The sequence below is a fragment of the Lontra canadensis genome, unplaced genomic scaffold (assembly GCF_010015895.1).
Source record: "Lontra canadensis isolate GAN:19392208 unplaced genomic scaffold, GSC_riverotter_1.0 scaffold102, whole genome shotgun sequence".
In the NCBI taxonomy this organism is placed as follows: domain Eukaryota; kingdom Metazoa; phylum Chordata; class Mammalia; order Carnivora; family Mustelidae; genus Lontra; species Lontra canadensis.
In genome coordinates this window covers 137,903-160,598 of record NW_022631096.1, presented here as the reverse complement: position 1 = coordinate 160,598, position 22,696 = coordinate 137,903, and the positions used below count along the sequence as shown (strand labels likewise).

General features: G+C 36.5%; 1 long non-coding RNA gene across 1 annotated transcript in view; it reads left to right on the top strand.

Annotated features, from left to right (window-relative positions):
* The window catches only part of LOC116855394, a 128,363-nt gene extending 106,495 nt beyond the window's left edge, over positions 1–21,868 (top strand). The window contains exon 2 of the long non-coding RNA XR_004380344.1: positions 21,585–21,868. This is a non-coding gene — a long non-coding RNA (uncharacterized LOC116855394). The remainder of the gene's footprint in view (positions 1–21,584) is intronic.
* Positions 21,869–22,696: the final 828 nt, after the last annotated feature.

Here is a 22,696-nt window from a genome sequence, read left to right as displayed (position 1 = left end):
GGGGAACAGACTACTTAAAATTCATGTGGACATATTAGATGTAATATGTATATTTGGAATAACCATTGAAATATTTCTCTAATTAGAGTAGTCTATGCTAACTCACAGAGTGGACACTGTCAGCTATTTTCAATCTACCAATTATTTCTTGGGGGGACATGGTAAAATCTCTGCTTCAGTAAATGTTTTCACTTTCTTAATGCAGTAGTTTTCCCTTCTCCTTCTAGCTCTCTCAGTGGGCAGAGAGAGTAAGAAATGCTGTCACAATGCAAGCAGGCAGAAGGGGACACAAACCTTCCCCCTGCAACTAAGCAGCTTTGATACTCTGTTCCAGTATTTGCTGAATGGTAACGAGTGCACCCATTATCTTTTTGCTGGTATCCTATAGAGCATGTGCCCTCAAATAGTCAGGAAATGACTGACCTTCTGGTCATGGTGCTAGGAATACAGTACTTAATCTCTGTGGCCAACCACTCATGTCTCCTCCCCTTAGCTCCTAGGAATCTGCAGATTTCCTTTCTTGATGTCACCCGGTCCTTCTAGGAAGTCCTCCTGGACAGATCTAAGATGAACTTCACAACCGGCACACTATCTCTCTGCCCCTCTCCTCTGCCACATATTGAGTCAAAATGAAGAGGTGACCACTGATGAGGACTTCAAATACAAATCAAAGAGTAAGGGCAATGGGCTGTAGGGACAGATGTCAGTAAGTTACAACCAAGGACTAAACGTGACCAAAGTACATCCTCCAGAGTAGACACTCACATGGATGAATATTCATGACCAGCCAAAATCCTATGTTGAAGTCTTAATCCACAATAGGATGGTTTGGAGATAGGACTTGGTAGATAATTAAGTTTGGATGACAGTATAGGAGTGGTAACTCCGTGATGGGATTGGTGCCTTATAAAGAGGTGAAAAGACCTCAGTTCCTTTCCCTCTCTCTCTGCCATGTCAAGATTCAGCAAGAAGGCACGGTCTGTAAATCAGGAAGGATGTCTTCACCAGACATCAAATTTGCTGACATCCTGATCTCAGATTTCACAGCTTCCAGTTTATTGTAATAAGCCACCCAGTCTCCAGCACCTTGTTAAACCAGCCCAAACGAAGAGTGTAAGGGCCTATTTAGCCAGAGTGGACCCACCTCGGTTGAACAGCCATTTTGTTGTTTATGCAGTAAAACTTAAACTGACCCTGCCCACCCACCCCCACTCCCCCACCGGGGAACTTACTTAAAAGCAAGTCCGGGAAACCAGTCCCGGGTAACAAAGCCCAAATACAAGGGTGGGTCAGGTCAGGTGGAAATAACAGCCCGAATGCAGGGATGAGTCGGGTCAGGTGGAGACATCCAATCAGTCGACTGCGCATACTGTCTCCCTAGCTACCAAGGAGTGTGGGCCCCACCTTTTGGGCCCTGCCTTTTGGGCACCAATTCTCACCAAGGTGATAGGCTAGTTCAAATAGCTACTATGGGGTGAATTGTAATCCAATTGGCCACCCGTGTGTGACCTAGCATGACTGTGCAGCTTTCTCTGTGTTACAATCTCATTGGCCACCTGTGTGTGGCTAGGCTCAACCACATGGTCTTTGCTCTATAAAAGTTAGTCTGTGAGGCAGGGAGGGGTCGTCCTCTCTGTAAGGGGCAGCCCCGACTGGTCTGTTTGACGGTCGGTTTGATTCTTGATGCTTGGCGTGAAATAAAGCTTTGCTTGACCTTTGCTTTGTATCAGTCTCACTCCTTTGACCATGGACCCATTACTGGGGGACCCAACAAGAAAACATCCAGGGCTCTGGGTCAGTCTAAGGAGCCATCTACCCTCTGATATAGACATAGAGGGGATCCATACTATCTTCTTTGGCCCAGAAAATTCCTCAAAGCACAGTAGTGAGACCCAGCATTGCAGCATCTCTTTCACAAAAAATCCTTTCTAATATTCTCTCCAACATTTTTAAAAGAATAGAGGAAGGTGATCCTCTAAAGTTCATGGAAATTATGACAAGGTCTGCTTCAGTGGACTCGCATCCTGTTTTGCAATGTGGGCATGACTGACAGTTACTAGCTTGAGGCCTCAGCCAAAAATGAAAAAAAGGGATACTCATTTTAACATACAACAAAGGTATCCACAGAAAATACAGTGGTGTTATGCCGTAGCACAGCCATGCTCTGCTTATGAGCCAACATTTCATCAGGTGGCTAGATTAATTTAGAGTTGCCAGTTAATAGCTGAGTTTCTTTCAGTCTCAATTGTCTCCCTTCACTTTAATTATTGAATGTGTTTAAAACACAACTCCCTATTAGATTTTAAATGATTGCTTTGGAATAACTGAGGGTTTTTGTTGTTGTTGTTGTTGTTGTTGTTTTTGCTTTCTTAGTTAAAATACTTACTAGTTTACTTTTTTCCTCACTTCCCTTTTCTGCCCCAGGTGGGGCGGGGGTGGTGGTGGTGGTATCTGTGTCTATGAGGAAAACTCTATGTCTGTGGCAGGAAACTAGTGGGTCCGGGGATATACCTAGCATCTTTGATTGGGCGGGGGTGTTACTCTGGAGTTACTACTTTGGTATCATTTAATCCTTCATTGTGATGTGTAGGCATTTGCCCCTGGAGCTCATGGCCTTACATTTTTCCCCATACACTGAAATTATGGCCAGTAGCATTTCTTCACCTTGTCCTCAGGCCTTTGGTCATACAGAGCTCATCAGCTCTGTATCCTTCAGTAGGACATCTGGGATATTTTAAAACGTTTAACCTAACATTTACCATCTTTTAAATGTGCAATCCAATTAAGTTTATTCACATTGTGAGGCAGATCTCCAGAAGTTTTCCATCTTGCAAAACAAAACAAAACAAACCTCTATAGTCATTAAACAACAATTAGCTCTTTCCTCCTTGACCCCCAGCCTCTGGTAACTACCATTCTACTTTCTGTTTCTAGAACTGGACTACTTTAGAAACCTTGTATAAGTGGCTCATACAGTATTTGTGTCTTTATGAATGGCTTCTTTCACTTGGCATAATGCCTTCAAGATTCATCCATATTGTGGCATATAACAGGCTTTCTTTTTTGAGGCTGAGCAATATTCTGCTGTATGTATATACTACATTTTTAAAATCCACTTAACTAAGGAGAGATATTTAGGTTGACTCTTGTTTATTGTGAATAATGCTGTAATGAATGTTGGCATGCAAATATCTCTTCAAGATCCTGTTTACAGGTCTTTTTTTTTTTTTTTCTTGGATAAATACCCAGAAGTAGTATTGCTGGATCATATTGTATTTCTATTTTTTAATTTTTTTGAGGAACCTACACATTGTTTTCATATGCGTTATTTTACATTCCCATCAGCAGTGCACAGAGATTCTAATTGTCTGCAGCCTGGCCAACACTTACAATTTCTAGGGTTTTGTTTTCTTCTTTTTTTTTTTTTTTTTTTTTTATGGTAGCCATTATATTGGGTGTGAGGTGATATCTCTGTGTGGTTTTGATTTGAATTTCTCTGATGATTAATGATGTTGAGCATCTTTTTATATGCTCATTGGTCAATGTGTAAGATTTTTTTTCATTGTGCAACAGATACCATTGCATTGGCAATATTCCACACTGTAGGTAACTTCCTCTAAAACCAAACCAAAACAAACTGAAATCTAACTCCAAGTTGCCAGGATTACTGGATTATATCCCAGTTCTTTATAAATCTCTGGAATTAATTGTGTCCAAGTTTTCTTCTTTTCCTTCAAGTTGACCACTCTCCTCACATTGGTAGCCTCTTTCTTCACTTTTTTTTTTTTAGAGGCTAAGGTTTCAACCAAGGACTGAAATTATGTTATATGCTTTCCCTTGGAGTTTAATTCCTTCACTCTCAAATAGAAATAGGAGGGGCACCCAAGAGGTGAAGGGAAAGAACCCCATTTCTAGAGCACCAGAATGTGGAATCTGTTACTATACGGATTGGGACAACAAACATCCTGTTGATCTCTACTGTAATAGTAGAAAGAAAATAATCAAAACCCCACAATAACAACTAAGTATAACAAATATCAAATACATCCCAAGTTTCTTTAAATCACTGGTAAGATATCTGAAGTGACTTCAAAATCTTGTAAACATCCCATGGTGTTCTGTAATTTGCAAGGCACTTTCATACACAGACTGCTCATGTAATTTTTTCAGTAATGTTTTCAGGTAGACAGAGTTTTCAGTAGACAGAATGTTTTCAGGTATATTTACAAAGTACCTATGCATATGTCAATAGTGGTAACTGATATCCCCATTTTACATGTGAGAAAAGGGCCTTTAAAATTATGTTTTGCCTTCTTGTCTGGTTTGCCTCACTATTTCCTCAGTCTTTCTATACATTTTTTTTTTTTAGTACTTATCATTGTTATTCAAGTAGAAGAGTACTACTGAGGCCACATGGAATATAAAATTTAGTTTCATCTCACTGAAATATATCTAAATTTTTTAAAATGTGCTTTAAAATAATCAGCATTTTCTGAATTATTTTTGTCTTTTTTTCATTTAGTTATCAACCTTGTATTAAGGAATACATCTGTGGTAGGCCAAAAAAAAAAAAAAAAAAGGTCCCCAAGAATCCCCACATCTTACATCCCACCTAGGATGTATGGATACAATACTCTAGATGGCAGAAGGAACTTTCAGAGATAATTAAATTTAAAGACCTTGAGATACAGAGATTATCTTGGATTTTTGGGTGAGCCCAATATAACCACTAGGGTTCTTAAATGTATAAGGAAACAGAAGACAGAGACAGATGGAAATGTGGCCATTTGAGAATGGCCACAGAGATACAACATTGGTGGCTTTTAAGATGGAAAAAGAGGGCCAGGAGCCAAGGAATGTTGGTGGCCTGTAGAAGCTGGAAAATGCAAGGAAATACTCTTCCCTAGAGTCTCCAGAAAGGAATACAGCCCAACCAACATGCTGACTTTAGCCCAGTGAAATCCTTGTTGATGTCTAACTTACAGAACTCCAGGACATTAATTTTTTGTTGGTTTGAACCACCAAGTTTTTGGTGACTTGTTATGGTAGGAATAGAAAACTGATAGAGAGACAATTCATGTAAATTTAATTACATACAGGAATATGTAATACATATAGGAATAATTATGATTTCCTCTTTTGCAGTCAAATCTTCCTTCTAACTTCTCAACACATCTTACTTTTTTTTTTTAGGGCTATTGTACCAATTCCCATAAATTCATTAATTTTCTTTCCTGTTACCTCCCCTAGGTATCTGGAAAGAATAGTCTTAAATCACATACTATTCTTTCCAGATACCTAGGGGAGGTAACAGGAAAGAAAAGTATGTGATTTGAGACAATATCCTAAACACACAACCCATAAAGTGCTAAATACTTTTTAATAAAGTAAAGTTGTCTGGATGAAATATTTTACAGGTAATATGAGCTATATGAAATGCTCTCTGGAAAACACTCTAGAGAGTGGGCACCACCAGGTTAGAAGAAGCTTCTAGTAATCGTAACTGCTAAATGTTTACCTACCAATAATGGAAAACATCCTCTTGGGGATTCTAGACTTGTTACCATGGATGTTATTTGCTAACACTGATTGTTTTCCTAACTGCTTATAGAAACTCCATGCTGTCACCCATCTGTTCTCTCATCAAAGCAGCTTTGCGGTGGCAGTTATTTTAGACAATTTTTTTATGATTTCAAATGTCTCTGCATTGAACTATACATAATACCTGAGAATGTGATGATCAGAGCTTCAGTGAACGTAGAAAATACAGATCCTATTTTTCTCCATTTACCAATAGTATGAGAGAAAATTATAATATCTGATTTATACATTGTTAGAAACCTTTACTTCTCTTCTGTAATACACATCACACCAAAGGTTTCTTATTGAAAATTTTATTCTTCATTATTAATTCTTCAATTTTATAGGTGATTTTTTTTAAAGATTTTATTTATTTATTTGACAGACAGAGATCACAAGTAGGCAGAGAGGCAGGCAGAGAGAGAGAGGAGGAAGCAGGCTCCCTGCTGAGCAGAGAGCCCAATTCGGGCTCGATCCCAGGACCCTGGGATCATGACCTGAGCCGAAGGCAGAGGCTTTAACCCACTGAGCCACCCAGGGGCCCCTAGGTGACTTTTTAATTGCTACTTCCAAGTGGCTGGTTCAATGTCTAGTATGTGGTAGATACTCAATGAATGTTGCTTGTAAATGTTTTAATGATATGCCTCTCATCATTGTCACTTATTTTAGTTTTAAAACTGAGAAAACATTCATTCTTTTACCCTATACTGCTAAATAGTTAATCCTTGTCCTTGAAGACTAACTCCATTCTTCTACACATCACTGCCAAATGTTCCTCTGGTTTAAGAGGGATTAGCATTCTTCCCTTTTTCTTACCTCAGTCCCAACCGCTCCAATCTGGATCTTACATCCTGCCTCCTTGGGAAACTTGCCTCATTCATTATATTTTCTTTCTTCCAAATCTTCACTCTTTCCTTCATTGCTAGATTATCCTTCTCAACATAGAAAGTTAATTTTTTAATTATAAAAACTTTGTCTTTCAGGGAGCCTGGGTGGCTAAATTGGTTAAGCATCTGCCTTCGGCTCAGGTCATAATTCCAGGGTCCTGAGATGGGAGTCCTGAATTGGGCTCCCTGCTCAGTGGGGAGACTGCTTCTCCCTCTGCCTCTGCCTCTCTCTTTCTGTCTCTCATAAATAAATATTATTAGGGACATCTGGGTGGCTCAGTGGGTTAAGCCTCTGCCTTCGGCTCAGGTTACGATCTCAGGGTCCTGGGATCGAGCCCCACATCAGGCTCTCTGGTCAGCAGAGAGCCTGCTTCCCTGCCCCCGTCTGCCTCTCTGCCTGCTTGTGATCTCTATCTCTGGGATGGAATGTTCTGAATATATCTGTGATGTCCATCTGGTCCAGTGTGTTATTTAAAGTCTTTATTTCCGGGGTGCCTGGGCGGCTCAGTGGGTTAAGCCCCTGCCTTTAGCTCAGGTCATGATCTCAGGGTCCTGGGATCGAGTTCCGAACAGGCTCTCTGCTCAGTAGGGAGCCTGCATCCCCCTCTCTCTGCTTGCCTCCCTGCCTACTTGTGCTCTCTGTCAAATAAATAAATAAAATCTTAAAAAAATATTTTTAAAACTTTGCCTTTCAGCTTTTTACCTTACCAATTACAAACAAGCTAAAGAATAACCTGTAATGGCTCCCTTCATTTTACATTTAATCCAACTTCCACTCACTTACAGCAAATCTCCTTTCCAAGGTCACCGGTATAATGTCCATCTATTCCAAAGAACATGTGGCAGTTTACATGCTACTTATTACATTTGATACTGTTTGTCAGTCTTCTGAATACTCTCATCTTGTTTGACCTCTTAGATCCTTTTTTTTTTTTTTTTTTTTTTTTTTTTGCTCCCCTTCCTTTGCCCATAGTTGCAAAGTTTGATGTCCTTGTCTGGAATTTCTCCTCTGTTTATTCTGTCTAGCTCATCTAAATGGTTTCATCCATTGCTATGGTCTCAACTACTGCTAATGTGTTCTTTACTCCCAACTCTTTTTCCATAGCCTCAGAGACTGAGCTGCTTTTTAGGGAATTGCCATCAGATATCTCAGAGGTACTTCTATCTCAATAGATACAAAACTGAATATATTGTCTTTAGGTTATGATGCTGACTCTTTTTGTGTTTTCTAAATCAATAAATGATGCTGTCTCCTGTCCTGTTGTTGAAGGCAGCATTGTGGAAAATAAATCTTTTCTTACTCCTCCATGTAAAAAGCACCATCTCTCATTCACCGTCCCCTGGCTTACATCTACATCATAAATACCTTTCTAATCACTTTGTGTTTTCTACCTGTCCTTACCCATATCGTTTCCTACCTACTCTGGGACACTGAGTAGGACAGGACTAGCTGGAGATCACATACATGTACAAGTCATTCAAAAGATGATGTGTACGGTACAAAGCCACAACTAGGAACCATGTGCATCTAGGTCTGAGGAGAGATACGGAACTGCACATGAGCTAACAGAGGGAGACAGATCAGGTGGGGTTCGAGGGCAAAGCACACTTACTCAGAGCTCTAAAAACATGAGCTGTTTTCATGAAGTGTGCAGTGTGGCTGTTAAATATATTAAGGAAATTTGAACACTTAAATATTTGTCACCCTCCACCAAGCTCTTAGATATCTAATGATGTTTACAATTTTTATTCCTGTCTTTCTAATTGGTCTTAGCCTTTTGATACTCACTGTTCTCTGAATAACATTTGATATAAGTTTCACTCAGTGCTAATTATATAATCAGACTTTTTAAATGCCTTCAAAGACTCCCTAATTAAGTAGAGGTTAAGGCTTAAATCTTTGCCTGTCTTGCAAGAGGGTCTAAGATTGGCCCTTGACTTCATTTCCAACATGCTTTCCTCATTTCCCTCATTTTGGGAACTATCTTGAGCAATATCAAATACCTTTCAGTGCCTCTGCTGTAGTATTTTCTCTGTCTTTTTGTAATTTCCACCCTTTCTCTCTGCAGTGCTGTTATCATTCCTACTAACTTTGCCAGGATCAACTCAGAATAGCTCTTCTAAAAGAAAGCCATACCCCATTCTCCCTAGGCCCCATCCCAATTGGGTTAAGTTCACTCTTACGAGTTCTCATCCCTCACTGTATAATCTAATCTACTCTCTAGCTATATGGTACATTATTTGAGGACAAAGATTATATTCTATCTACCTATTTATCATTTATCTATGATTGTATTTCTATTACCTTGCACAGTGTGTAATGCACAAAAGCCACTAAATATATGTTGGTAAAATAATTAAATATCCTTAAAATTTTTCTATTCAGTTAGGTCTTCAGGGAACAGCAAGTTAAATTTTTGGAAGGCAGGGCTGTGTCCTCATTACATTTTTCCTTCTTATAGCACTTAACAGGACTTTATTCATAAAAATTACTAAACAAATAAAAAATTAAATGTAAAGCTAGAATACTACAGCTATTAGAGTATAGGCTTCAGTGGCAGAAATCTGAGTTCAAATTCTTTTCTTCAGTCTTTGGAAGATGAATCAGAGCCGCAAATCCTCCATATAACCATCTCTCTCTCTTTTGTCTATATAGGCTTCATTTTTCTCCTTTTTTATTTCTACTTAGCTAAATACTTTTTTCTGTTTAACTGTTTGTTTTTGCTTTTGTTTTCATCACTTGTCTCCCCCTTCTTTCTCTTCCTCTGAGTACGTGTGTAGATTTGTGTGTGCACCATGCGTGTTTGGGAGTACGTCAGTGTGTGTGGTTTGCCAGTCACAAGACCCTGTGAGTGCAACAGAAAAGCTGTAAGCCAAAACTAAGAGTGCATCCAAATGCAGACCAATAATGCAAGCTTAAGTAAAATCAGACGAAGCATAAGAGCTGAACAGAGACAACACTAAGGTTGTTATAATTTGACTTTTTCTTCTTTTAACCTTTGTACATTCTTACTGTCCTGTTTTATTCTTTTCCGGTCTCCCCTGCTTGCCCCTCTGCTTTTTCACCTATTCCTCTTTCAGAAATCATTTTTTTTTTTCTTGATGTTACCTTAGCTTGTTGTTAAAGCTAAATTTCTTTTAGCTTTTGAATATTGAAAGAAATGAAGATTGTTCTTTGGAGTGGAAATTAGAATAGGTCCAAAGAGTTCACAAAAAAAGTGCCCAGGTCAGCTGGGCTCCCCTCCGTCTCTGTGGGGATTACAACAGTTTATGTGGAGCTAATGCCTTGTGATCCTCTTCCTAAGCATGGGGGTGGGGAGAGGGATAACAGGGAATAGCATTAAAGAGATTTGACTGAGTTTTCTACAGTGTCCAGATTCTTATTCCTATCATGTTATTCCTATACATTCTATGTCTGCTGACTGCTTTTTATTTAAAACATATCACCACTGCCAGTGTGCATTTTCCATTTTCTCTTGCTATTTTGATGTCATTGGTGGCTGGAAGGGAAACCCGGTATTGATGCTTTCCACAGATTAAATAAATTCAGTTAAGCACTTCTCAGTATATTTAAGGAACTATTTAAAATCATAGATGAGTTCAAGGAACATGATAAAGAATACATTGCCCTAGCAGAAAGAGGGATCATTCTGTACCCTGTTCATTTAATTATACTCTTCACAGAGTGTGAATCCCAATACAGAGCACCTCAGGGTATTTGTCTGAAACTCAGAAATCTTCTTTGGCTTTCTATGGATGACATTTTAACCAATTGTCCTTACTTTATCAAAAAGCATTTATCACTTTACTTCATAGGGTTTTACATTTAGGATATGTGTCCCAAAGTACTTACACTTTTCAAAATCCATATGGGATAGAATAGGGAACAAAAAGAACTAAAGAATTTATGGGAATCAGTACAATAATCTGACAACCCAAAAAAGGAAGATTGTTTATCCAGTTTCTGGCCATAAGTCCAATTCTAGGAAGTAATTATAGACAGACAACTATTTCTATATAAAAATGATCATTACAGTTTTATATATCAAAAAATTGGAAATAACCTAAATGTCCACTAACAGGCATAGGATCAAAGAAATTTTGATAGTGACATTAAATAGAATCCCATCCATCTATTAGAAACTGTCTTTCAAAAATACAGTAAATGGCTTGGGGATGTATTCATAATTTGTAAAACAGTATCGCAATTTGGGGAAAGAAATTACAAAAAGACTCGTACTGATTCAAGCACCCAGCCCTATTGGTTCTTGTCCCACAATTAAGTATGGAAAATGATCCTCTAAGTAAAGCGAGTCCTCTACATAGGAAAGCTCCCAATGTGCAAAGGAAAGCTCCTGAGAGAAAGTCAGAATATAGCTTCAGGTAATGCTGGGCCTCCTGAAAAGATGAGGAGGAGGAAAAAAGGAAAAGGTGAAGAGCAACTTGCTTTAAAGAGGAAAGAGACTAATGTCTTTTATCCTTAGAGGGAACTTTTTTTTTTTTTTTTTTTTAATTGGAAACTACATGGACTCCCAGTACCCTGTCTGCTCTTCCAAGTCCCCTTATAGGTCAGACCACTACAGTTACCCACTGCTCACTTACAGAGAGCTGCTACCATGCCCTCATTCTGGAAAGTCCTGTGAGAAAGCAACCTCTACAAGTGGTCAAGGAAACCTCTACCAGTTGCATATACTGTAGATTTTAATCACCTGGTAGTAAATGTGACCAACTGGCGAGGAAACACCAAGTGCTTGAGAAAAAACAGTGGTATTAAAGAAAGAATCAATATTTTTTTAAAAATGGCAACAGCACAGAATCACCGAGGCTATTATTTCCTACCTTGAGTTGAAACTGAATAGTTTGATCTAAAAGCAGATTTCACATTCTAGGGAAAAACCACCTCAACAGTCTCTCTCAAGAATCCGCTGATGATTCTGATTATCAGTTTAATTCCAACCAAGCCCCAAACAAGGTGCCAGCTTCCTGGGGCACTTAATTGCATTCATAAGAGTTCATGTGCAAGGGGAATTTTCAGCCTAATGCCAGGTAATTGACAACTAAATTTCTTCCTGGTTTCAATCCAAATATTTATTCTTAGCATGGGCAAAAGTTTAGGATTTGTAGTATTTACATAGCTTCCAACTATCTCCATTGCTCCAAGACAGGGACCATATATAAGTCTTATGTGGTAATCACTAACATTTATCTTTGTTATTGTCACCTGGTATCTTCATCAATGTCAAAATAAGAGTTTTAAAAAATGAAGCCCTGCCGTTTTACTGGCCCAACAACAGAGGTTTTACTGCATAAACCCAGTCTCTGCAAGACAGAGAATGGGCAGCAGAAACATCTCTGACAGCTGTTGCATGATGGAGTAGGATAAAGGTCATTTCCTGCAAATGTTAGGGGTTTTTAAGAATCCCTCAGGCATTGGAGAAATAATTGGACTCAACAAGCAATCAATCATATTTGAAGCATGGGAAGTGTATCTAAGGACCAAAGGTCAGGATTTAATGTCCAAATTCATCCAATTGTTCAGATGTCTGGAAATTAAAAAAAAAAAAAAAGATTTAACTTCAGAAAATTTTATATGGAGTAATTTAATTGAATTTAAGTTAAATATAAATTAGCTGAATATAAAACAGATTTCTTTGAAAATCTTTGTTGACAAAGACTAATATGATAAATTAGAACCTAAGTGATCTCCCTGAAATTTTATATTCAAGTAATATAAGCATATTGCAGTTTTTAACTGACTTTTCTGAAGAAGTGTTACTTTTTTCATAAACTAAAAATAATTTAATAATATATTGGTTTTAATCGACATTAATAATTTTAAGAATGAAATTTAAGAATTTAACAACTATTTAACATCCTACTAAGATATTTAGTTGGCAATTTAATTTTAAATCACCTGGTTCTCTTCTAGATTCATATGTTATTAAATGCAGTTTTGTTTAAGCTATGATAGTGTTAGGGAAATATGAAATTTAAAAAGTATGATCCTGTTCCAGACCTTAAATCTTTTTATTGAGCATGACAGACTTCTAATTGTCCCTAAATATCCAATGCCCTCTTCTTTCTTTTATTCCAACTTTCTATTTTGAAGTATGTTGCCTTCCAGAAATTTCAAATAGTAATAAGCATTCTGGTATATTTTAAAGTAGCTTTACCCAATGATCATATCTTCCATAACTACAGTACATGGTCAAAAGCAGGAATCTTGTATTGGTACAATACTATTTTTTTTTAATTTTTTAAATTAAAAAAATTTTTTTTTAATTTTTCTTGTGCATACGCATGAGTAAGGGGAGGGGCAAAGAGTGAGGGAGAGAGTGAATCTCAAGCAGGATTCCCACCCAGAGTGGAACCTAATGCTGGGCTTGATCTTATGACCCTGAGATCATGACCTCAGCCTAAATCAAGGGTGAGACACAACCAGCCACATGCCCCAACATTGGTAAAATAAACTCACAGACTTTATATATATTTTAAATGCACTCTTTTCTTGCTCTCTTTTGGGTGTATAGTTCTCTGGAATTTTATCCAAAGTATAAATTTGTTTAACCATCACCACACAGTACATATTACCATTACAGTAAAGAACTGCTCCATCAGCACAAAGACATTCTCTTATGTTACCCCTTAATAGTTATGCCCTCCTCCCCCACCCTAACCTCTGGCAGCAACTATTTATCCTTTATGATTTTGCCATTTCAATGTTATATAAACAGAATCACATCATACGTAATTTTTCAGATTGGCTTTTTCACTCACCATAAACCCCTTGAAATCCTTCTAAATTATTTTATCTCTAGCTTGTTACTTTGTATATATTGTATCACACTTTATCTATTCACCAGTTGAATTTTCGGTGCTTTCCAGCTTTTGGCTACTATCAAGTAACTGTGAACACTTGTGCACATGTTCCCATGGGATCATACTTTTAGTTTTCTAGGATAAATACCTAGGAGCGCTGGGTTGTATTGTGTCTGTTAACTTTGTAAGAAACAGCCAAGCTGATTTCCAGAATGGCTATGACATTTTATATTTCCATCAACAATGTTAGAGAAATCTTGTTGCCTTGTATCCTTGTCAACATTGGATACTGTATTTCTTAAAAATGTTGGCCATTTTAATAGGTATGTAATGGTATCTCATTGTAGCTTTAATTTGCTTTCCCTAATGACTAATGATGGTGAACATCTTTTCTTATACGTATTTGCCATCTCTATACCCTTTTGGGAGAAATGTCTGTGAAAATGGTTTGCCTATCTTCTGATATTTTTAAATTACAACAGAATTCTTTATATATTCTGGATAAAATGTGTTTCTCAGATATGTGATTTGATAATATTTGTCAGTGGCATACCTGACACTCTAAATAGACTTTGATCCTCTTATAGAGATCATACAATAGAACACTTTTTTAAGTTTGATGGTCTAGATTATCAATTTTTGTCTTTTATGGATTGTGCCTTTGGTATAATGTCTAAGAGCTCCTTGTTTAACCTTAACAAAGGAAAAATTTTTCCTATGTTTTCTTCTAGAAGTTTTATAGTTTTTTTAAATGTCACTTTAGGTTTATAATCCCTTTTGAGTTTTTATATAAGATGTTCAGTTTAGGTTTGCTTCTAGAGAGTTCTGTTTGGATATCTGTGGAAGAAGGACAAATTTCAGGAGGAAGAATGCTGATGAGAAAAAAATGATGGCAATGTATACAGAACAAAGTTTCAAGACAGTGACAGAAATAAAGGAGACTGGATAGTAGTCAGAATCAAACACATTAGAAGACAGAATAGTGAAGAGAATGACAGAGTTCTGATAGAAAATGAAAATTTTAAGAGTAGGTTCAAAATATCAAAAAGCTGTCTAGTTCTCAGACTTGCCCACATTTGGACTAGGCTATCATGGTTGACAATTTATACAGATGTTCCTATATATATTATCTGTCATACTTGAATAATAGCATTCTGGCAATAATATCTCTTATTTGTTTACAAGAGTCATTCCAGGGGCACCTGGGTGGCTCAGTTGGTTAAGTGGCTGCCTTCAGCTCAGGTCATGATCCTGGGGTCTTGGGATCAAGGCCCGCATCGGGCTCCCTGCTACTCCCTCTACCACTGCCTTCTGCTCATGTACATTCTCTCTCTCTCAAATAAATAAGTAAAATTTTTAAAAAAGAGTTGTCCCAATGGTAAAATTTTAAATCTGCTAAGGAAACGTATTAAAGCTTGAAAACAACATAAGGAAGAGAATAATTTAAGGTGCATTTCTGTGCTTCTGAATTGTATAGCTTTTTGTTCAAATGATTGTAACTCAAAAGCCAAAGGAGGACAACATTTTTTTAATATGTTCTGAAGATACTTAATAGCATCAGAAAGGCAAATAATAGCTTATAAAATACTGACAACTCTTAAAATTAGGTTAAAAGGCAAATCTCAAACAATGAAATATAACAGAGAGGCCATGAAGAAGTCACATTTAAGAGGAAGATAAAGGAAAAAAAAAAAGGAAGATAAAGCACCACTGTAAAACTTAGAACTTGTTAAAATAACAAATGGAAAAATAAAGTAAATATTTCATTTGAATTTTAAGATATATTTTCCCAAGACCCATTAGCAATGTGGCAAGTGTAAATTGAGAACTGATTTATATGGGAAGTATGATAGAAAATTTCTACTTTCACTACCTTTTCCCTAAGTAGATTTACAACAATGTGTGTTTGTATTTCCAGGAAGAGTTGCTTAATGCAATTAGCTTTCATTGACAGCCCATATCAGATAGGAACACTATTGTATCACTTACTGATTTCACCAGTATTAGCTTTTCCTAGAAACTAAAACCAATAGATGTTACTAAAATTTACACATACACACATGCACACAGAGTCTATTAAAGATCAACTATTCATCTTTCTACCTATAATTTTCAGGAGAAGGAAGAGAAGAAAGATAGCTCAGAGACAAACTATTATTTATCAGAAAAGCATAAAAATAATTCTTGACCTGAATATAACCAAGAAGTGTCTTACTGAAATTTACCAAGGAGATTCTACAAAGATGTCTTAGTTTTTAGAACACACAGAAAGCCATTTCCACAAATTTGAATTTTTTCTTTTAGTTTTATCAAGATAAATGGCAAACAGAACTATATAAATTGAAGGGATACAGCATAATGATTTAATCATATATATTACAAAATGATTACCATATAGAGTTTAGGTAACATGTATTGTCTCATATAGATATGCAAACAAAAGAAAAAATGTTTTTATCCTTGTGATGAAGCCTTTTAGGATCTAGTCTTTTAGGAGCTTTCAAATATACCATACAGCAGTATTAGCTAAATTTATCATGTTGCATATGTTACCTTCTTAGTACTTATCTTATAGCTGGAAGTTTGTACCTTTTCATTAACTTCCTCCAATTCTCTCCACTCCCACCTCCTATCCTCACCTCTGGTAACAGCACATCAGATCTCTTTTTCTTTTTTCCTGTCATTTTAGGCTCCACATATAAATGACATCATATAGTTTTTGCCTTTCTCTGACTTATTTCACTTAGCATAATGCTCTCAAGTTTCATCTGTGTTGCCACAAATGGCAGGATTTCCTTCTTTATGGCTGAATATTCCGTGTGTGTGTGTGTGTGTGTGTGTGTGTGTGTGTGTATAGATTTTCCAGATTTCCCTCATCCATTCACCTTTGATGGACACTTATGTTATTTCCATGTCTTAGCTATTATGAATAATGTTACAATCAACATGAAGATGAAGATATAGCTTCTCCAGTGACTTCATTTCTTTTGGATGTATAATCATAACTGGTATTTCTGAATATTTAATTGTAGTTCTAGTTTTAATTTTCTGAGGAACCCCCATACAGTTTTCCAGTGCCTATACCAATTTACATTCCCACTAACAGTGCACAGAGGTTGCCTTCTTTCCATCGCTTCACCAGCCTTTGTTACTCTTGTCTTTTTGAAGATGCCACTCTAATAGGTATGAGGAGATTGTTCATTGTGGTTTTGATTTGCATTTCCTGCATAATAAATGATGTTGAGCACCTTTTCAAGTGTACTATGGCCATCTGAATGTCTTCTTTGGAAAAAAAAAATCTATTTAGGTCCTATGCCATTTTTAATTGGAGTATTTTTGTTATTGTTGCTATTGAATTACAGGAGTTCTTTATATACTTTGGAATATTAACCTCTTATCATATATAATTTTAAATATTTTCCCCCATTCTATAGGCTGCCTTTTCATTTTGTTGATCATTTCTTTTGCTGTATGGAAAATTTTTACTTATTTTTAAATATTTTAGAGAAAGAGAGAGCATGAGCCCCAATGGGGGTTGGGGGGCAGGAGAGAGTCCTCAAGCAAACTCCCCACAGAGCATGAAGCAGATCCCAGGATCCTGAGATCATGGCCCAAGACAAAACCAAGAGCTGGTTGCTTAGCCAACTGAGCCGCCCAGGCACCACAGTGTGGAAACTTTAATTTGATATAGCCCCACTTGCTTATTTTTAAGATTTTTTTAAAATTTTTATTTATTTGACAGAGATCACAAGTAGGCAGAGAGGCAGGCAGAGAGAGAGATGGGGGGAAGCAGGCTCCCTGCCGAGCAGAGAGCCCGATGCGGGGCTCGATCCCAGGACCCCGGGATCATGACCTGAGCCGAAGGTAGAGGCTTAACCCACTGAGCCACCCAGGCGCCCCTCCACTTGCTTATTTTTTCATTTTGTTGCTTGGGCTTTTGCTACCATATCCAAAAAATCATTGCCAAAATCCATGTCCAGGAGCTTTTTTCCTGTTTTCTAGCAGTTTTACGGTTTCAGATCTTACATTTAAGTCTTTAATACATTTTGAGTTAGTTTGTGTGAGTGGTGTCCACAAATTTTTAATGTTTGTAATAAATTTTAACATACAAGTCATCCAAATTTATTAGAGCTTAAAGTGTAGTAGTCAAATTTCTAGCATTGATTAGTTTAAATGAGTAGCTCTCTTAAGACTTTAAAATTTATCCTTCTCATAGATCTAAACTCCTAAATGTGTAAAATGAAGCATTAATGTTAGCAAACATTTTTCAAAATACTGTTTGAGTAGACTCCAGAATAACCACTATGCTCAGAAATGGTCCCTTTCCAGGTTATTTCATGCTCTCTGTAAGATTTCTGGATTGGGTATGAGTTATGTCAAGTATGAGTTAATATTGATTGATTTTATTTCTTTTTCACAGACCAAGAGCACACTTCTAAAGTTGTCAATATTATGGGAAAAAACCAGATAAGAAAATTTTGGAGTAGGGGACTTCCTTACATTAACTCGAATTGATTTTGTTCTTCTGAATGATGATAAATACTGTCTTGGAGTAACATAATAAAATGGAAAGTCTGTAAATATTTCAGTTGAAAGTATCCTAAAGATAAACAATAATTCAATGGAAGATATAAAAGTAGATCTTAGAAATAGACTTTAGGTTCAAAGTTCTTCTATTTAATTACCTTAATTTTTCTAGTATAATTAGGTTCTGTCTTGACTATATAAATGGATTATGAAAGAGTTATAAAATTAACATTTGGGGACATTTGAAATATTTCCTTTTTGCTCACTTTGAAAAGATTTCCAGTTTGCTTCTAAATGAATATCATATCTGAAAGGCCAAGTGATTTTAGGCAGGTATGTCATTACTTTTCTCTATGGTTTGTTCAAGCAGGTAAAAAGTATGCAAGAATCTGAGTGTTCTTTGCAACAGTAGCTTCAATTTTCATCAGCCAAGACCCAATTTGTGTCAGAGGGTAAAACTTGCCTGATTAGATCTGTTCAAAAAAGCCATTAAGCAACTTTCAATGTTCTTGCTCTCTCACATTTAGGACACTAAACTTTTACAGAGACAGACTGTTTGAAGTCTTCCTAATTATTTCCATTATTATCCAAGAAGGATTACTAATGTTCAGCCTCCATTGGAATTCTCAAAGTTCTCAGTGCAAATTATATGACAATCTAAAATGCCTTTCTCTGGCTTTATGGCCTGATTATTATTTAGAGTCTCTCCAGCAGTGAACTTGAAGATCATGCAAATGTGCTCTTTGGGAAAGTCACTATATAGCTGAATAATTTGTTTTGTAGGAAGCCAGCTCAAATTTATCATCAACCGTGAAAATTCTTTATCAATGCTTTTCTATAAAGTAGGCCTATTATTATACATTCCACTTTAACTCTGACAGAAAGCTGACCAGAAATGCTATTAACTAATAAATACCTATTTTAGAAAAATTGCTTCATGTTATTACAGTGTATTGTTTTATTAATTCATGTAATATTCCTTCGGTTTCAGTATCTTCTGTGTCATAATCAAAACTAAAATAACTAAAAAAATGTAAACTATATGGCCTGTATTTAAAGTAGAGAGTCATGGGGCAGCTGGGTGGCTCACTTGGTTAAGCCTTTGGCTCAGGTTGTGGACCTGGAGTTCTGGGATTGAGTTCCACATCATGCTCAATAGGGAGTCTGCTTCTCCCTCCGACCCTCCCCTTGTTGTGCTCTCTCTCTCAAAAATAAGTAAAATCTTAAAAAAATAAATAAAGTAGAGAGTCAGTATAAACCTACAACCTAATATGTGTAAATACATATAAATGTAACTGGACAGAAATGACCATGGTCATTCACTATATACAATATTTACAATGCCAAACAGCAATTGTATTTGCCAAGATATTCACAGTTCATCATATTAGGAGATAAAATGTTTAACTATGGACATTTATTAATCAATGCAATATTTATTGAACATACTTTTTAGATTGTAAGATATACTGATAAACAAATGTCACTGTGTACTCATAAGGAGCCTACAACCAAGTGGGAACAAAAATACGTAAGTAATTCATAATTTGTGAGATAGCCTATCAAGATAGGGATTTATTCAGGATACCACTGGCACACCTTATGCCCGGCTCTATTTTTCAGGAAAGGTGTTAAAGATCAAGTGATATTCAAGTAGGACCTAAGTAGGCATGAGGCCCTAGAATAGAGAAGGGTGTGTCAGTCAGTAGAAGACATGTCTACGTGGACCGGAGAAGTACGGTTACAACATAGATTTAAAGTCCTATTAAATCAGGACTTGGAATTTGGCCTTCATCTTGATGTTGAGATATATCACTGAAGGAGAGAGACATAATCACATTTCAGTTTAGAAAGATCATCCTGGTTCAAGTATAAAGAATGTTTTAGAGGGAATAATGGAATTAGACCAGTTCAGATGAGAAACAATACTGTCTTACCCTGTGATAGTGATGGAAGAGAAAGAAAAAATAAATTTATATCTCAACTTATTCTGTTATGACTATTGTTTTTTAATAGACTTTATAGATGTTACTTTTAAGATATTCTGTTGTTATGAGGAGCCATTTATTTATAGATCTCCTTGTATTATTTGTAATATTGTACTCACCTCTTAAGCACAGATTCTCTACACATCTCAAGTTTCCACATTGTTTTATCTATTAAAACGTTTATCTTTATCTTCCAAATGTGACTAAATACTATCCCCAAAGTCCTGTAATATTCCATTCTTGTGTACACACTTACATCTTTGTCCTGAAAGATACATGAAAACAAAGGCTTAGATATTTGAGCTTACTGATTTGAAGAAATGATAACATGAAAGAAGAGGTAAACAGAGGATAAGAAAATGTAAAATATGTATTGTGGAAACAGACACGTTATCTTAAATGTGGCTTGTCTGAGGGAAATATAGATTTTAAGAGGCACGTGTGAAAATGCAAAAAGAGACATGATTATATACAAATTTAAATTATTTTAACTAGTGCCTACTCATAAAAACACCATCATTTGAATCCTATTATGGATTTATGATTTTCCTAAACTGAAATGTGATCATGGTCTCTTTCAGTGATATGTCTCAACATCACGACGAAGGCTATATATGTAGGTACACACATATATGTAAGTATATAAATGTATATATATATAAATTATTATCTCATTGCTCTAACACTATATGTATATAATGGGCTTGTTATTCTAGAAAGCAGTAGAACATAGACATTGTATTCAATTAGAAAAGAGAAAATGAGGTTTGGGTACCGATTTCAGTGCTTAGGCAAGACACATAACCTCTTTGGGCATCAATTTCCTTATCTGTAAAATGACAAAACATACCCTACTATGTATCTCTTGTGTAAATATATGAAGATGAGATAGTAGTTTTGAAAGTGGTTTTGAAAAACATGACCAAGGGGTTCAGTAATGATTCAATGTAGGTAGTGACCTTTTTTGAAGGAGTCAGAAAGGTAGGGGGAACAAAATTCATTCAGAATTAATAGGAAAGGTAATATTTACTGACTGAAATTGAAAGAACCAATTTTCCATGAATACTATATCTATTCCTATGAAACTTCTACAGAATATAGGAATTCATAATGTTAGATATTTTCAAGTTTTATAGTCAAAATAACTTCCTATTTCTTACACATTTCCCATACACATATGCTTCACACATGCTCCCTATTTTTCAGACACGGTCAATGTTTTCACTACATTAACATTGTCATTAGAACTATTTTCTAGGTCTGTCGATAAAATTGGCCTCACACATTGATAACATATTTTTGTAATTACATTGTAATTTTCACTAGTAATCCTAGCTTTTTTGAATATACAATTCATTTCAACTTATTATATCATTGCTTTAACACTTCATACACATCTTGAGACATTTAGGCCACAAAAGATTAGATTTACTATTAAAAGAACCAAATATAAATAATTCACAATTACTTACCCAAACGGAAGACTCAAATAACATGTATAGTCTAAATGTGCAAATAATCAGAATATACAAATTCTCTACCCTCCTGCTACCGAATGTATCCCTGAGTTGCTGTCAGAAGCAGGGTTTACGGTTTTGTGCTGTAATTCCTACTTGTCAAGACACCAATTAAAAACAAAATGATAAAAACTCTGTGAGAGCTAAGAATGATAAACAAAGTGCCACCATAATTTGCAAATTGTAAAATGTGCTTTTGAAAACATACTAGTAGGCTTAGCATGTAATGTGTAACAGCAGTATTGGTTTTCTCTCTTCACTGCTAGGTCAAGACACTGACGAAGTGGAAGCCTGCAAAGCCAGAGAGAGACCTTCAGTTGGGGTCCATGTAAAGAGTGGGGAAGGCTTTCTGGAGCCTGGGGGATACCTCTCCCCACTGACTAACACCCTTTGCTCTGTCACCCTCAGCCTGAGATTTTACCCAAGTCAACATTCACTTAGGTGATTAAGTGCAAGTATTTCCAGGAAGCCTAAGCAAAATATGATAGGCATTTCAACTTTAAGGAAGTCTCCCTCTTAGCTGTGATTAATTAAAAAAAAAAAAAAAAAAGAGGTAAAGTTTTTGGCTTAAAGCAGAAATGAACTTGGAGCACTGGGACATTTTTCAGAGAAGAGAAGCCTGGTAAATTCTAGTAACCAATGGGAAACATAAAACATAGAAGTCAGGGGAGAATGAAAAAGATGATACCAGGGTGTAAAAAAACACAGGAAATGGTAGAGAAGAAAAAAATAATAATAATAACTCTCATCTCTTAAACTTTGCCCAAAGCAGTCCCAATATATTCTATGTAGAGAAAGTACGGGAATGTGCCAATGTGTAAGGAAGATCAGTGCTCCCCCTGTGTGGTGCATGATCTTGCCTGACCCATGGCCTAAATAACTGGGTGAATCCTGAAATCTGCTCCACTGAGGGAAAAAGTTGGAGTGGCACATCACAGATGTGCACATCTTCACAGCCTGGAACCTCGAGGTGGTTCCAGAACACTTTTCTCCTTTACTTCCGCGTTGGCCCAGTTATCCTGTTCTATCAATACTGATAACAGTATATACTCAGAGAATCACATAAAGATGGACTCTCCACCACAAAGGTAAGTCAGAGTAACACAAAAGCACATATGGTTGTCAGAGTGGAACACGTGTCTTTTTCTAGCTGGACATTTGGTCTAACACAAACTTGCAGACTATCAAGGATATAACAATTTTTGAAGGGTCATGTTGGGAAAATAAGATTATACTTTTGGAGAAGAAAATTTAAAAATATACACAGATGCAGCATTTCCCCATCACTGTGCCATAGATAAGCTAGCTCTGAGAGTAACCGGTCAGGGGCTAGAGTAGCCTGAGCCACTGGGCCACTGTCACACCATGGAAAGGATCT